Here is a 15,370-nt window from a genome sequence, read left to right as displayed (position 1 = left end):
ATGTTTTGTCCAGTCAGGAACCTCAAAATTCACATTAGTATTTCACTTCAGGCAATGCTTGGTTTCAACATGTTTATTTCTGAAGCTTTCTAACACATGCTGGTTATTATTAGCAAATCACATAAGTAAGATGGGCTTTGCAGGAGCTGAACTGCTCATCCGAAGCATCCATGATATAGCTTTGCTGTTTTGTTGATTAAAACATGAAACAAGCATAAAATACCCCCCCATAGATATGTGCAAGTAAAAGCCCCCCAAAAATTATTTATTTATTTATTTATTTATTTATTGGGAGCCCGACATCTTTCTTAGTCTTTTACCCCCTGCCTTTAACAATAATCTTGTATGAAGGAAATAATAAGTGGATGAAGCTTTTCCTATTTTGCCATGGTGAGTACAAGTCAACTATCTATATCTATATATATAGATATATAGATATACTCTATTCATTTATAAATGATCATGCACTGTTCAAAATACTGACCTGTTTTCTAGGTTAGTTCCATGAAAACAAGAAAACCAGTAATTCTGCATGAATGCTGCTAAAGTATGGATAACAGAGTTCTGGACATCTTTCTCCCAGAAGGAGCACAGCCAGGGCACCAGCTAAAGTTGATGGTAGGCACCATGATCTACATATGTTTCCAACAGCGACAGTGGACCTAATAGCAAGCTATGAAACTGATCTTTGAGGAGGATTTTTGATTAGAACGGGTCAAAAACCATTTCCATTGAGAGCTGGACTACCTAAGAGGCAGGGTGAAGCAGCAACCTCAGGTAGTAAAAATGCAAGAGATGACACCCCTGTAGGCAGTGCTTTTTTTCTTTAAAAATAATGTTTAGGGGTACTCTCATTTTCCTACTCATATTGAAATAGTTCCCCTCAATGAGGCCAAACTTAGATTCACAAAATGTTTAGGGGCATGCATATCCCTGCATCCCCCCCCCAGAAAAAAACATTGCCTATAGGCATCTCACCCCCCACTGCTTCTGCTTCTACCAGAGAAAAAACCCAGGTAAGGGAGGTGGTGGCAGAGCAACACTGTTCCATTGCTGAGCAATGTTGCTGGTCTGCTCCACCTCTGGGGTGCAGAGAGGCCAATGGCAAAGCTCTCCTGAATGCCTCCCTCTCAATGACTCTTGGTAAGAGAGAGGCATTCTAGAAACCTTTGCAGAATTTGGTCCCTGCCCCAGCTTTTCAAGGGTTTGCCCTTGAAAGGAAGCTGTTGCAGAGCCTCAAGCCCCCCACATCATGGGTGCAGTGGCGGGATGTTTTGCCTCAGGCACCGAAATGTATCGGGCCAGACCTTCTTCTATGGCCTGATAAGCCACTAGCCAATGGCCCCTCCGGATTGTTTGGATTGAACTTTAGTTTATTGGATCTCAACCAGCTCATCATTGAAGCCTAGGCTCTTATCAGTGGAAGAGGGATACTATGAGCAATCAAGCTCCTATCTGGCCAGGTCTATGGGCTCCAAGATATCTTAAAGTCTGCTAGACACATGTGAGGGATCTAAGACAGATGAAACCTTTCCTTTTCTGATGATATAGTGCCTCTGCTCCCTTTGCTTTTTAAAAACAGCAGCACATAAATCTATCCTGGAGTCTATTTATCATTTGAAACGAAGGTTATAAAAAGAAACCTGGGGTTGTATCCAATACGACGTCAGCAGTATTCTGCTCACATAGCAGGACTTCTCCTTTCTCTGACACCCCCTGCCCCCAAAAAAATTCTGCTTCAGAGTGTCCTTCAACCCTATGGAGCAGATTTTGAGGGTGGGAGGGTGGGCTCAGAGACAAGAACAGAAGGTAGAAGTTCCATTGTGCATGCAGAAGTTGGCAAGTGGAAAGGCAGCATTGATATAACCCTGGTATCCAGATTTCTTGTATTTTTATCCAAAATTTGGGTGGCCATGTAGTTCCAGCAGAAGAAAATTTAAAAGCCCCAGACTTTAAGCTTTTGTATAGGTGATGGTGATGATGTTTTTAGACAATCGTTTAGACAAGAGAGAGAGAGAAAGTTCATATCGAAGGGAGATGTTTCACAATATATCAGCTCCTTCGCATCATCGGTTTCTTTCTCTGTGCAAACAAGTCATTGCCAGGTTTCTTGGGGAAATGGTATAATGGCTGCTTTTCTCTTTGACAGTAAGTGTCAGTACAGTTTATCCTTTGTGTCAAGGCAAAATGTTGGAAATAGATGCAATTGAAGTGCTACTATCCCAAGGGGTGATGTTTGGATAAACCCCTTTTCTCTGTGAACCGAGGTATATAAGCCCCAACTGTTCTATCTAGAGTTCCCTAGGAAGAGGTATTGACTTATGCCACTCAGGGAATTGTAGCTTTGGGAAGGGAACTGGGATCTTCTAATGATTCTTAGCACCCTTAACCAACTGCAGTTCTCAGGATACAGGAAGCCATGGTTGTTGAAAGTGGTATGATACAGCTTTAAATGTATAGTGCAGATGCAGCCTCAGATTCAGGTCTTCAAGGAGAGTGCAGGCTAAACTGGCATCTTTTTCTGTCCCACGTAGGCTTCTTGGAAACATGAACAATTATAAGTTTCCTGCTGCTTTTGGAGCCAAACCCATATCTCTCTAATGGACCAAAGCATGCTTTGCGAGCACCTTTGTCATTTTTCAGAAGCCCAAAGTTGTAATGGCATCATTCTGCGCACACAGAGAGTCCGTTTTAGTTATGAAATGGTGATTTTCGAGAAAGCAACTGAGAATCATTTCTTGGAAGAATGACTCATACACCTGAAGGAGCTCTGGCAAATATCTGATGCAACAGCTCAGGGAAACTGGCAATTTTGTTCAGTGACTAAAAGCCTCTGCTAAAAGGAGGGTATGGGGGTATGCCTCCTGCTATGTTGCCACTGTTGTTGTTTTGTGCTAGATGAGGACTCAGTTGACTCTCCCACACTTGCAAGGAATGCATGATGGGGGGTTTGGAGGGCCCCATGGGCTAACCCTACCCCTATGCCACACCAGGTCTCCATTCCTCCCTTTTCAATCTATCTGTAGTTGGTACTCATGAGACCCAGTCGCCAGGCAGCAAGACAGTGAGATAAGCAGGCAAAGGAGCAAGGAAGGTTGGCAGGACAGACTGGTGATTGCAGGACCATGGACAGCTCTTACCAAGCAACTTGCTCTGATGAAGGGTAAGCAGATGCCTTATGAGCTTCTGACACCACTCCATCCCTCCTAAATTCTGTACACCAAATGTGGTTACGTGCATGATAACAAGGTGAAGGCATGAGTGACTTGTCAGGATCCATTCCCAATTAAAAATAAAATTTTAAAAAAACAACAACAAACCACAGATAATCTCAAAACGGAGTAATCTGGTGTAGGCCTGCCAACACATCAATAGTGTATTTGCATATGATTATGGAGGCTGAAAGGTTTAAAGATGTTGGCCTTTCTTTTTTCAAGTCATCTTGAACAACTACTTGATCTAGCTGCAGCATTCAGAGCTGGTAGTTGTCCTAAAATCAAAAAGGAAATGTGGTCTCTGGGGAAAATAAAAGCCAAGACAAATATGTTTTTGTTTGCAAACTGATCACAGATCTCAACTGCAACCCACATCTCCATTCCTCCTGCAACCAACTTTTCTTTTCCTTCTGCAACATGCTTCTGAATATCTGTAACAATCTTCAAACAGAAAGCAAGGACCTATCCTCCAACATTTCTCCAATGGGAATAGGGACAGAGTGCTGCTGTGCTCAGATCTTGCTTAGGGACTTCTCATAGACATCTGGTTGGCCACTGTGAGAACAGGATACTGGACTAGATGGGCCATTGGCTTCATCAAGCAGGTTCTTCTTATGCTCTTACACCCCTCTCTCTTGACTCTGGCCCTACCCAGTTTTGGCTCCAGTCCCAATCTCTCCTTGCACGTGGTCTCTGAAAGATTGCTCTAAAGAAACATGACCCTTGACAGAGAAAAGTTCCCCCTCTCCTGATATACAAATGTTTTGTTGCTTAGAAATAAGAGATACAATACTAATATCTTTAAACAACAATTAATGTCATGAGAAATCGGAAACCTTAGCATCATTAATATGTGGCTTAAATCCTTCAGTAGAGCTTTATCATAAATTTCCATTAAAAAAACAACAAGCTTAGAATAGGTTTACCAGAACAACAATTGATTATTTTAAGAAGAAGATCTCGAGCAAATTAACAGCTATAAATAATACAGGTGATACAAACTACAGGATACAAAGGCTCTTGTCTTAAATCAGTTCTGCTCAGTGAACTGTGAACTGGCTTTACCAGAAAAAAAATGTGTTCAGAGGTGAACTGCTGATGTTGTGGTATTTATTTATGCCAGTTGTCTACCCTGAAACCGCAAAGGTCATTTTAAAAACCACTGGTACTGATTCATTCAAATAACCACACACCCATTTTGTTATGTTGAAAGAGTTTCATGAAATTCTTCAGTCCTCTTAGACGTGTTTGGAACTGTCCATTTCAGTTTCTCTTGTTTTTCTTTTATCTTTTTAATCTTAAAACAAACTTTCATAACTCACCTTTTCGAAACAAAATGTCTGAATTGAAGCTCAGCCATCCTTCACACTTTTCCAAATTTTGCAATGCAGTTTTCCAGCCATGTGCAGACAAATACACATACGTGATGAATATATTAATGGAAATAACATACAAAAATTCATTATATATGGGGAAATTGCTTTGCCGAAATGTGTATATTAGGCAAACAAATCAGAACAAATACTCAATAAAGGGCATGGACTAATCTCTGTGTGTCAGGGACTGCACAGAGGAGGAATGGTGGAGACTGCCTGCCCAGCCTGACCCTTCCAGAGAAGAAGAAGACAGTTCAGAATTACAACAGGGGTTTGAGGGAGGTCACAGCTCAGAGGCAGATGAGGGGGGAAGCTGGGAAATAATGGGCGAGGAGGAGGCAGAACTGGAGCGGCAGCTGGCTTACACAGTGTATTAGAAAGCATCCCAGACCTTCCATCTCCCAGAACCCAGTGAGCCTTAAAAATAGGAGAGCAAAGAGCTCTAAGACAGAGGGCACATAACAGCAACTATAGAAGTGACAAATGAGGAACTGGGAGAGATGGGGAGAGGAGATTCACTTGCCATTATCCAAGAGGCTGGGTTCTATAGCCTCTCTTTGTAAATATTGAAATAAAAAACAACGGCAAGAAACCTTTTCTTGTCTTTATACTTTCCTGGGCAACCAGCTGGGAGCTGCTGACAGTTGTGTCAGTTGTGACCTCATTCTGATGCTGTCCACCTGAAGAATAGGCAGGGCCATTGTGACCTCATGTTGATGCTGCCTGCCTAAAGGAGAGAGACTGGCCATTGTGACCTCAGTTGCTGCTGCTAACTGAAGGAGAGACTTCCATTATGACCTCATGTTGCTGATGCCCGACTGAAGGACAAAGACTGGCCATTGTGAACTCATGCTGATGCTGCTCAGCTGAAGCATACTGACTTTTGTGGACTTCATGGTCATGAAGCCCAGCTAAAGGTGAGAGAAACTGGCCAGGGAGCCTTTCAGTAGCTATTGCCCATCCAAAAGTGAGAAAGATAACATTCCTTGTGTCCAAGTAGTAAAGCAAAGAGGTCAGAATCAAAGGGCCCTCAGCGCCACCCGTAGGGGAGATGATGACGAGTGAGGAAGTTGGAGAAAAAAGGAGTGGAGAGTCACTCGGAAGAACACTATTATTCCAAGAGGCTGTATTCCAAGCCTCTCTCTGTAAATATTGAATAAAAAGCAGATGGTAAGAACTTTTCCTTGTCTTATCCATTCCCGGCAACCTGCCATGGGAGTTGCTTCCTCTGCCGCCTGAGAGGACAGGACTGCACTCCCCTGGCATCAGCAGATTTGCAGCTTAGAGGTTGCTCCTGGATTCAATATTGCCACTGGAGCCTCAAGTAGCCTTGGTGGTTGGGAGTGCCTTTTTCAGCTACAGCTAGTTCACCAGGTACACCCCCTTTTTGACAGTGATGTCTTGGTCACGGTACTCCATGCTCTGGTAACCTCCACTTTGGATGAGTGCAATGCGCTAGGTGGGGGACTGCTCTTGAAGACGACTCGGAAATGTTAATTGACCCAAAATCCAGCAGTCAGAATACTGGCTGGGGTTCCATTTAAAGGTAAAGGGACCCCTGACTATTATGTCCAGTCATGACTGACTCTGGGGTTGCAGTGCTCACCTTGCTTTATTGGCCGAGGGAGCCGGCGTACAGCTTCCGGGTCATGTGGTCAGCATGACTAAGCCGCTTCTGGCAAACCAGAGCAGTGCACGGAAACACTTTTTACCTTCCCGCCGGAGTGGTACCTATTTATCTACTTGCACTTTGAGGTGCTTTTGAACTGCTAGGTTGGCAGGAGCAGGGACTGAGCAACGGGAGCTCACCTGGTCATGAGGATTTGAACCGCTGACCTTCTGATCAGCAAGCCCTAGGCTCTGTGGTTTAACCCACAGCGCCACCCATTTTTAGATCTCACTTAATGCCTGCTTCAAAAGAACCAGACTGGCTGCCAGTTCATTTGCATATCCAATTTCATACCGCACAACTGTCTCATTTTAAGTGAGAGATCCTGGAATCTAAGAAGCCAATCCTGGCTTCTGTTTGCGTCCCAGAATGCCCCATTTTTTTTAGTCTGGCACTCTGGCATGAGTCCTTGTGCCAGGGTGCTAGACTAAAACATGCTCACTTGGGCACAGGGTCGTGCCAGAGCTGTGGTGTACCCTGCTGATGAGCATCGTAGCACTGTGCCAGAAGGCTCTCCCTTTCTGATGTCCTGATTTGGGGAATGAAAATGTTGGAGGGTATGCAATTCAAGGTGCTCACATTAGTGTTTAAAGCCCTAAATGACTGAGGCCCCAAATACCTGAAAGACCGCCTGCCTCCTTTCCTACAAATGCTCTTCTGTGCCCAGATCAGCAGATTCTTCCTCCCTCAGAAGCTCAACAGTGTGTGGCTTGGGAGAAAACATTCTCTGTGGCATCCCCAGAGTTATGGAATTCCCACAGTCTAAAACTGTTCTTAATATTGTGTTTAAATGTTGTAACCTGCTCCAGGACCTTAGAATGAAGGATGAGTAAAATAGTAGTAACAACAACAACATTTCTCTGCACATTTCCCTAATATAAACCTGTTTATACATATTATTTGATTGGAGAAATGCATCGTAGAATTCAGAGAAGCAAAAATTTTGAGCGGCATTTCAGTTCACATACGATTTTAGGAAATGTGAATTAGGTGGGTGTCAGGGAACTGTCATCGGAAAGAGAGTTGGTGCAGAGGCTCCAGCAGACTCGGAGAGATTCTGCAGCGGAGGAGGGAACCAGCAGGGGGAGAGCAGAAGCTCCGGCAAAAGGGGAGTCGGAGGAGGGAGGGCTCTGGGATACTTCTAGTGAGAATAGTGCAGAGGTAACAAGACCCCCGTTGGCAACTCCCACCCTTCGCCGGAAGCTGTCACGTAGAGAGTCACGAAGGCGCATGTCCGTGAAACAACTTTTATGTTGGCGTAAATTTCGTAGACGCCCACTGTCAGATTCTACCAGCGACTAACGGAGTCATGCCTTGGGAGGCTCCGTTAGTGCCTCGGTTTGGCTGAACTGCCAAACACCAGAGGGATCAAGCTTTTACGCACAAGCAGCTCATTATCCCATCACAGCAATCTGACAGTCTTTGTAAGCTGCTTGTGCAAGCAGAGGGCATCATGAGCGAACCAGCCGGAACCGCAGGAGCTGGAGCGGGCGCAGGTCCAAGCCTGGAGGAAAGGTACAGAGCGATGGAGGTCCAGCTCGCGCTGCAAACGGCGAGGCTTGAGGAGAGGAGGGCTCAAGATGCGGATAAGGGGAAAACCGCCCCACTTGCCAGAAAGGTGCCTGGATTGGTGCAGAGATTTGGGGGGGATCCCAGGAACTATCAAGCCTTTAGAACGGAGATGCAATATGCTCTCAATCTACTGTTTGATGACTTCACCGATGAGAACTCTAGAGTGGCGTACGTAATTAGCCATCTAGAGGGAGGGGCGAGGGACTGGGTTCGACCCCTGATGGCAGCCAATAATGATATCTTAAAGGACACGAGGAAGTTTTTTCGCGCCATGGACTTGATGTTTTCCAGCGAGATTGAGCAGGGGGTGGTGCGGAGGCAGTTGATGGGGTGCAAACAGGGGAGCCGATCTGTACGTGAGTACTGGACTGAGTTCACTATGCTTATTCATAGACTGGGGTGGGATCTAGCAAGTGAACCTATTCAAATGTTATTTGAAGAAGGGCTCTCTCCGACCGTGAAAGATGAACTTTCCCGGGCGCCCAGGGCGGAGTCTATGGACCAGCTGACTAAATCTGCACTGTCCATAGGAGCGCGCCTAGAAGCCAGAGCTTTGGAAAAGCGGGAAGGAAAGGGGGAACGTTGGAAGGACTTCCGCATTCCAGAGATTCCGGAGCAGTCTTTCCCGCCCGCAGAGCCGATGGAACTGGGAACAGCGCGCGCGCGCGCAGTTTCAAACACCAGTGAAGGGCGGAAGAAGGAGGGAAAGAGTGCCAAGAGATGTTATCTCTGCCAACAGCCAGGGCACTTTGCCAGAGTTTGTCCGCAAAGGAAGGAATGGCAGGGCATGGCGGGAACTGTTGGGGGAAAGGAGGAAGGAGAAATAGAGGAGCAAGTAAAAGCCAACGCCTGGTTGCCAACATCAGGGCACAGCAGCCAGGCCAGGGAGTAGTGAATGTGCCCACGCCGGAACCTCCAAGACCAGCGCTTGTGATAGAGGTGTTGCTGGAACTGCCAAACGGACACCCACTAAAGATAAAAGCGCTATTGGATTCAGGCAGCTCCTGTAATTTCATGAGTAAGGAGTTTGCTGCTGAACCCCAGATACAAACCCTCCCATTAAGTAAGCCTTTGCAAGTAACCACGATTGATGGGAGGGAACTGTTGGGGGGAGAAGTGAGCCAACAGACTGTACCAATGATTATGAGGGTGGCAAGACACACAGAACTGATAGCGTTTAATGTAGCCACCTTGGGAGGAGCTCCCATCATTCTGGGAATGAGCTGGCTGGCACTACACGATCCGCTAGTAGGCTGGCATCAGAGGGTTGTTTCCTTTGGTTCAGCACATTGCCTAGAACACTGCAAGGAGGGAGAGGGTCAGGCAGGGGCCAGAGCCACTCTAGCAGGGATGGAAGTGACTGACAAGGGGAAGGTGCCACCACAATACGCTGATTTGGTTGACGTCTTCAGTGAAAAGGAAGCAGATAAACTGCCCCCGCACAGACCCTTTGACTGTCAAATCACCTTACTCCCAGGAGCACAATTGCCAGTGGGCAAGCTGTATGCCATGTCAGACCGTGAGATGCAGGAGTTAAGGGAGTTCATTGACAAGAACCTCAAGCGAGGTTTCATCAGAGAGTCACGAGCGGTGGGGGGCAGCCCAGTGTTCTTTGTGGACAAAAAAAACACGGGCAAACCCAGGCTTGTGTGTGATTTCAGGGCCCTAAATGCTGTGTCAGAACCAGTGACTTTCCCTATGCCCAGAATTGATGACATTCTGACACGGGTGAGAAAAGGGAAGATTTTTACCAAGCTGGACCTTAGGGGGGCATATAACTTGATACGTGTGAGGAAGGGGGATGAGTGGAAAACCACTATGTTCACCCCCTTGGGGGCGTTTGAGTACTTAGTTATGCCTTTTGGATTACAAGCGGGCTCCGCCTGCTTTCAATCATTTATGAATCACGTCCTGGGGCCATTGCTCTACAAGAACTGCGTGGCGTTCTTAGATGACGTCCTGGTGTACTCAGAGAATGAGGAGCAGCATGTGCGAGATGTTAGAGAAGTACTGAGCAAACTGCGAGAAAATCGGCTGTGGGTGAAACTGGAGAAATGCCAGTTTCATAGCAGGGAGGTGGAATTCCTGGGGTACCGGTTGTCTGACAAGGGGTTGGCTATGGATCCCGGCAAGGTTCAAGCGGTACTGGAATGGAAAACACCAAAGACCAAGAAGGACGTGCAAAGGTTCCTGGGCTTCGGAAACTTCTATAGGAAGTTCATCAAGAACTTTGCCCATTTAACAGCGCCCATCACGGATTGTCTTAGCAGCAAGAAAAAATTTGCTTGGACGGAAGAAGCGCAAGGGGCATTCGAACGCTTAAAGGCAGCGTTTGCGTCGGAGGAGCAACTTTTGCACGTGGATCTACGGCAACCAATGCGAGTGGAGACGGACGCGTCAGACCGAGCGGTAGGGGCCGTGCTTCTCCAGCCGGGGAAAGATGCGTCTGAATGGAGACCGTGTGCATTCTTCTCGCGGAAGTTGAACAAATCCGAGAGGAACTACACAGTATACGACCGAGAACTGCTCGCCATTCATGAAGCATTCCGGAGATGGCGGCACTTGCTGATTGGGGCGCAGCACAAGGTTCAAGTCCGGACTGACCACAAAAATCTGGAGTACTGGAGAACAGCCCGAGTGCTGAACCAGAGACAAGTGAGATGGGCCCAGGAGTTCTCCAAATTCAATTTTGAGATTCGTTACGTGCCAGGGTCCGAGAACGTAAGGGCGGACGCTCTTTCCAGAAAGCCTGAGTACTTAGAGGGGGAGGGGGCGCCGGAAGCAAGGCACGTAATCCCTGAAGACCGCTGGGTGTGTGGGGCGGCTTTGGTGGGGCAGAAAGAACTGTTAGAGGGTACGGAGAACGACGAATACGCCCAAGAGAAACTCAGAGAACTCAGGAGGACAGCGGAGAACACAGGGGGGTTTGAAGAAAAGAGTGGGGCGTTGTATTACAAAGGGGCACTGTACATACCCGATGGGGAACTGAGGGGCAGAGTACTCAAGCAGTTGCATGATAGCCCCACAGCGGGGCATTTTGGACAGCACAAAACCATGTGGTTGGTTACCAGGGAATTTTGGTGGCCCAAGGTGAGGGAGGATGTACGGGAATATGTCAGGGGTTGCGACAGGTGCCAGCGAGCGAAAGGGGAGAGGGTGGCGCCAGCGGGGCTCTTACAACCCTTACCCACACCAGAAAGGCCATGGGAGGCAGTCTCCATAGATTTTATGACGGACCTGCCAAAATCCAAGGGCAAAACGGCGGTCATGGTAGTGGTAGATCTATTAACTAAGAGGTGTCATTTTATAGCCTGTTCTCATGCGGTCACAGCGGAGGAAACCGCCAAGTTGTTCGTAGAGCATATTTTCCGGTTGCATGGCGCCCCCTTGAGGGTGGTCAGCGACAGAGGGAAACAGTTTACTTCCAGGTTCTGGAGGAAACTTATGAGCTTACTGCACGTGGAAATCAATTTCTCCACTGCCCGGCACCCGGAAACAAATGGGCAAGCGGAAAGGGCAAACGGGATTTTACAACAATACCTGAGGTGTTATGTAAAGGACCGAGAAAATGATTGGGTAGATAAGTTACCTCTGGCAGAATTTGCCTACAACAACGCTGAGAACGTGTCCACAGGGCTGAGTCCCTTTCTGGCAAATTATGGGTGTCATCCCAGGGCATTTCCAGGGGAAGGAGGGGAGAGGTGGAGTGTGCCGGCGGCGGAACATTTTGTTGAAGAGATGGAAGCCATCCACCGTCAGCTACAACTTAACTTAGAGAGAGCCAAGGAAGAATATAAAAAGCAAGCAGACAAAAATAGGAGGGAAGGTGAAACTATAAGGGTGGGAGACCGGGTGTGGCTATCCACCCAGGGACTACCTTTCAAGGGGGGTTGTAAGAAACTGAAACCCAAAAGATTTGAGGTCATACAGCAGGTGAACCCAGTAGCATTCAAACTCAGACTGCCCAGTCACATGAAATTGCACCCAGTATTTCACAGGTCATTACTGTCGCCGTACCGAGAGGGACGTGAATGGGGGGGGGAGCGTGAGAGAGAGGTCTCCCGAACGCCCGTGATAGAAGAGAGAGAACGCGACATGAACGTGGCAGGAATCATTGATTCCAGGTGGAAGGGGGATCAGGTGGAATATCTGGTAGAATGGGAGGGGGTAGTAGAGTCGGAAAACACTTGGGTACCCGCTGAGGTAGTCAATGACGAGGTTTTAATAGAAACGTTTCATCGGCGTTTCCCAAAAAAACCGCAACCCGTGGCACGATTTAGAAGGGAACACTTTGGGACCACTGATGAGGAAGGAGAGTTTGGAGGGTTCCCAGAGTCAGGGGTGGGTGAGGAAGCCGACTCCGACGAAGAAGAGGAAGACGGGGAGAGAGACGGTACGCCATGGTTAGAAGTGTTTGAATCCTCGGACGACGAGGAGAGTTCCTTTAGGGGCTTTCCGCCCTCACCGCCAGTGGGAGAAGACGCGGGGGGTGAAGGGGGCCCTGAGGGGGAGGTGGATGTCAGGGAACTGTCATCGGAAAGAGAGTTGGTGCAGAGGCTCCAGCAGACTCGGAGAGATTCTGCAGCGGAGGAGGGAACCAGCAGGGGGAGAGCAGAAGCTCCGGCAAAAGGGGAGTCGGAGGAGGGAGGGCTCTGGGATACTTCTAGTGAGAATAGTGCAGAGGTAACAAGACCCCCGTTGGCAACTCCCACCCTTCGCCGGAAGCTGTCACGTAGAGAGTCACGAAGGCGCATGTCCGTGAAACAACTTTTATGTTGGCGTAAATTTCGTAGACGCCCACTGTCAGATTCTACCAGCGACTAACGGAGTCATGCCTTGGGAGGCTCCGTTAGTGCCTCGGTTTGGCTGAACTGCCAAACACCAGAGGGATCAAGCTTTTACGCACAAGCAGCTCATTATCCCATCACAGTGGGTTTGCAATAAAATGCAACACCCCCGCCAAAAAATAAAATAAAAAATCTCCTCCACCTGTATTGATAGCAACATGAGGAATATGGAAAGAAAACAAGAAAGGCTGGATGCCAAATGTATGTATGACTTGTACGTTATAACAAGGAATGAGTTATACAGCTTCCCCCAGCATTACAAGTTGCCTTTGCTTCAGTGTTCTGTTCAATGTTCAGTCTTGTCTGGAACATTTTTATGTTAGAACAAAACTCACAAGTTTTATAGGGAATTTATTACTCTGCTTAGAAAACAATCATAAGCATGACAGTTGAATTATTGTGGTGGGTTGTCTACCCAGCAAGGGAGTCTTTAGTGCGCAGCTGAGGGCAGAAAGATGTCTTGGTCTGAATTCCATCTGCATCCATCTCCACACCGCATCTCTTTTACCTCCCATTGTCTTTGGGGGTACAGATGGCGAAGGATCAACCCACGAATCATTTAAGCTATTACTCTGGAGTCAGGCTTGTCATGAAATTTGGGAATCATCCCCTCCTCTTTTCTTGGCAATTCTCTTTTGCCTGCATCCTCTGCTGTGACTTTTTAAAATGGAAGATATAGCATCTTCAATACTACTGCCCAAGGTTGTTACTGCTGATTTATGCGCAAAGCACAACCATGAATTTTCAGGGCAACCCCCCCCCCCGCATGACAGCAACTTAGTATCAGCCTCAAAGTCGGCCAAACCCAACATTTCTGCCGGAATATTTCTGTCTAGAGGTACAGAGCTCAGCGGGATTGCAGGGTGCAATGCCAATTAAATATTTGATGGCTGTGAGATAATTCACTAGTGAGACCTTTGAGGTTTTAACAACCTCTTTTATGATTAGCTAAATCTATATCATTTCCCTGTGATTTTTCCCAGAATCTACAAAGACTGCCTTTGCTCTTGGTTGTTTATTAAGGGAGTCTGCTAACTTCCTTACTGCCGATCCTTCCCTCCCCAGTGCAACCCTTTATTAAGGGCACTTCCAGACTGCTGCTATTTTCAGATGAGATTCAGTCACATACCAGCAAATTCAGGTGGCATGATTAAAGTTGATTTGGAGCTCTTGCACAACAAACCCATCTCCCTGGGAAGGTGGACTTGCACAGGAAAATGTGGAATAATACTTGCTTGACGCAATGTGTTATAGTTCCCCAGAAACAAATAAAACAGAATGCTCAATAAACAGCTGGTGCCATCTAACCTACTGGCAATTTTTGCGCAAGCAAATCAGGTTGATTGCTCAATAAATAGGCCAGCTAGAAGCAACGTATGTTTTGTTCTTACTAGCCTAACCCTCCTCCCACTTTTCTTTCAAGTCCCACAACAGACAGTGTTGCTCAAGAAGGCAGCAGCTAGCTTTGGAAGCATAACTTTGGGAACTGACGATGTATTTGAACACATTGTTGATGTCCGTCCGCCTCAGGAGACAATGGAGGAGTGTGCCTTTGGGGGTGAAGTTAAGGTTACAGCACGTGCTGTGGCTGGAAAGACTGATACAGGAAATATGTGTTTTGTTGAAGCTGGGGCAGATGAAGGCATCCAGATGTGCTGCTGCAGATGCACCATGGCGTTTCTTCTCTCTGTGCTCCTCACAGAAGTCATTCCTATGGACGCTCTACCTGACTGTCTGTCTCCAGGCACTATGAAGGCTCACCCATTCCTAATGAAGGTTCCTTGTCCATAATTTGGTGTGTCCAGGGTTATTTGAGGCAGGGCAAGCCTCTGAAACCTCGGCTCACATCTTGATTTTGAAATGTGTAGCACCTTGCATCTATAAATTAGTTGGATGTGGTGAAATTGCTGTATTGATTGTTGGACGTAAGCTCAGCTATTAAGAGCTATTTATTCAGCATGTTTGGCACCTAGGATTCTGGAAACCAATGACCTCATTAATTTTCCGGATGTTCCTCTCAGATCTATATAAACAGACAAAGCAGAAATGTGAATTGATTTGCAGAGGCAACAATTAAGGCGCCAGGGGCTGCTTCAGTCTTTTGTCAAAGTGCATTGTAGGACTTTCCACATTTCTTTATTAACTACCAGTTCTGTCGAGATGATTCTGAGCAAGTGTGAGGGTTGTATGATTTTTAAAAACAAAACACCTGGGGAGGGGAATGAAAGAATATTTTCCCTGCCTGTAGGAAGCCAAGCAAAGATGGGAGCTTCAGCAAAGAGTTCTACTTTCTTGAAAATATCCTGTTCCTGGGACTCTGCACCTCACACCTTCTACAATGCTTCACATAGAGCAGAGACTTGGTGAACAATGGGGCAGATTCATTTGAGTGGAGATAATTCTTTCAGGTTGTATCTTAGTATTCCTAAGGAACTCTTGAACCTCTGGTTTATGCTGTAGAGTCTACACCTATGCAAAAGTTGACTAGTGAAAACAGATTGCTGATTTTATTTGCAATTTTAAATAAAAAATGTTATGCTGTTTCATGTGAACCAAGTTAGAGATTTATTTGTTATTATTTTGAGCAAGCAGTCTGTATAGCTGTTGTTAGACTACAACTCCCATCATCCCTGACCCTGACCAGCTGATGGGAGTTCAATGTGTGGAGGGCCACAGATTCCCCAGTTCTGG

The 15,370-nt window shown here is 46.7% G+C and overlaps 1 protein-coding gene and 1 long non-coding RNA gene across 4 annotated transcripts in view; both read left to right on the top strand.

Moving 5' to 3' along the window:
* The window catches only part of LOC309371175 (uncharacterized protein), a 112,583-nt gene that overhangs the window by 27,011 nt on the left and 70,202 nt on the right, over positions 1–15,370 (top strand). The gene's annotated exons all lie outside the window — the stretch shown is intronic.
* On the top strand, positions 287–5,508 carry LOC309371301. Its single transcript, XR_014169028.1, has 2 exons — positions 287–618; positions 3,027–5,508. It is a non-coding gene; the product is annotated as an uncharacterized lncRNA (long non-coding RNA).

Source organism: Podarcis melisellensis (genome assembly GCF_964234715.1).
Source record: "Podarcis melisellensis genome assembly, chromosome: 5".
In the NCBI taxonomy this organism is placed as follows: domain Eukaryota; kingdom Metazoa; phylum Chordata; class Lepidosauria; order Squamata; family Lacertidae; genus Podarcis; species Podarcis melisellensis.
This window is presented reverse-complemented; position numbering and strand designations above follow the sequence as displayed.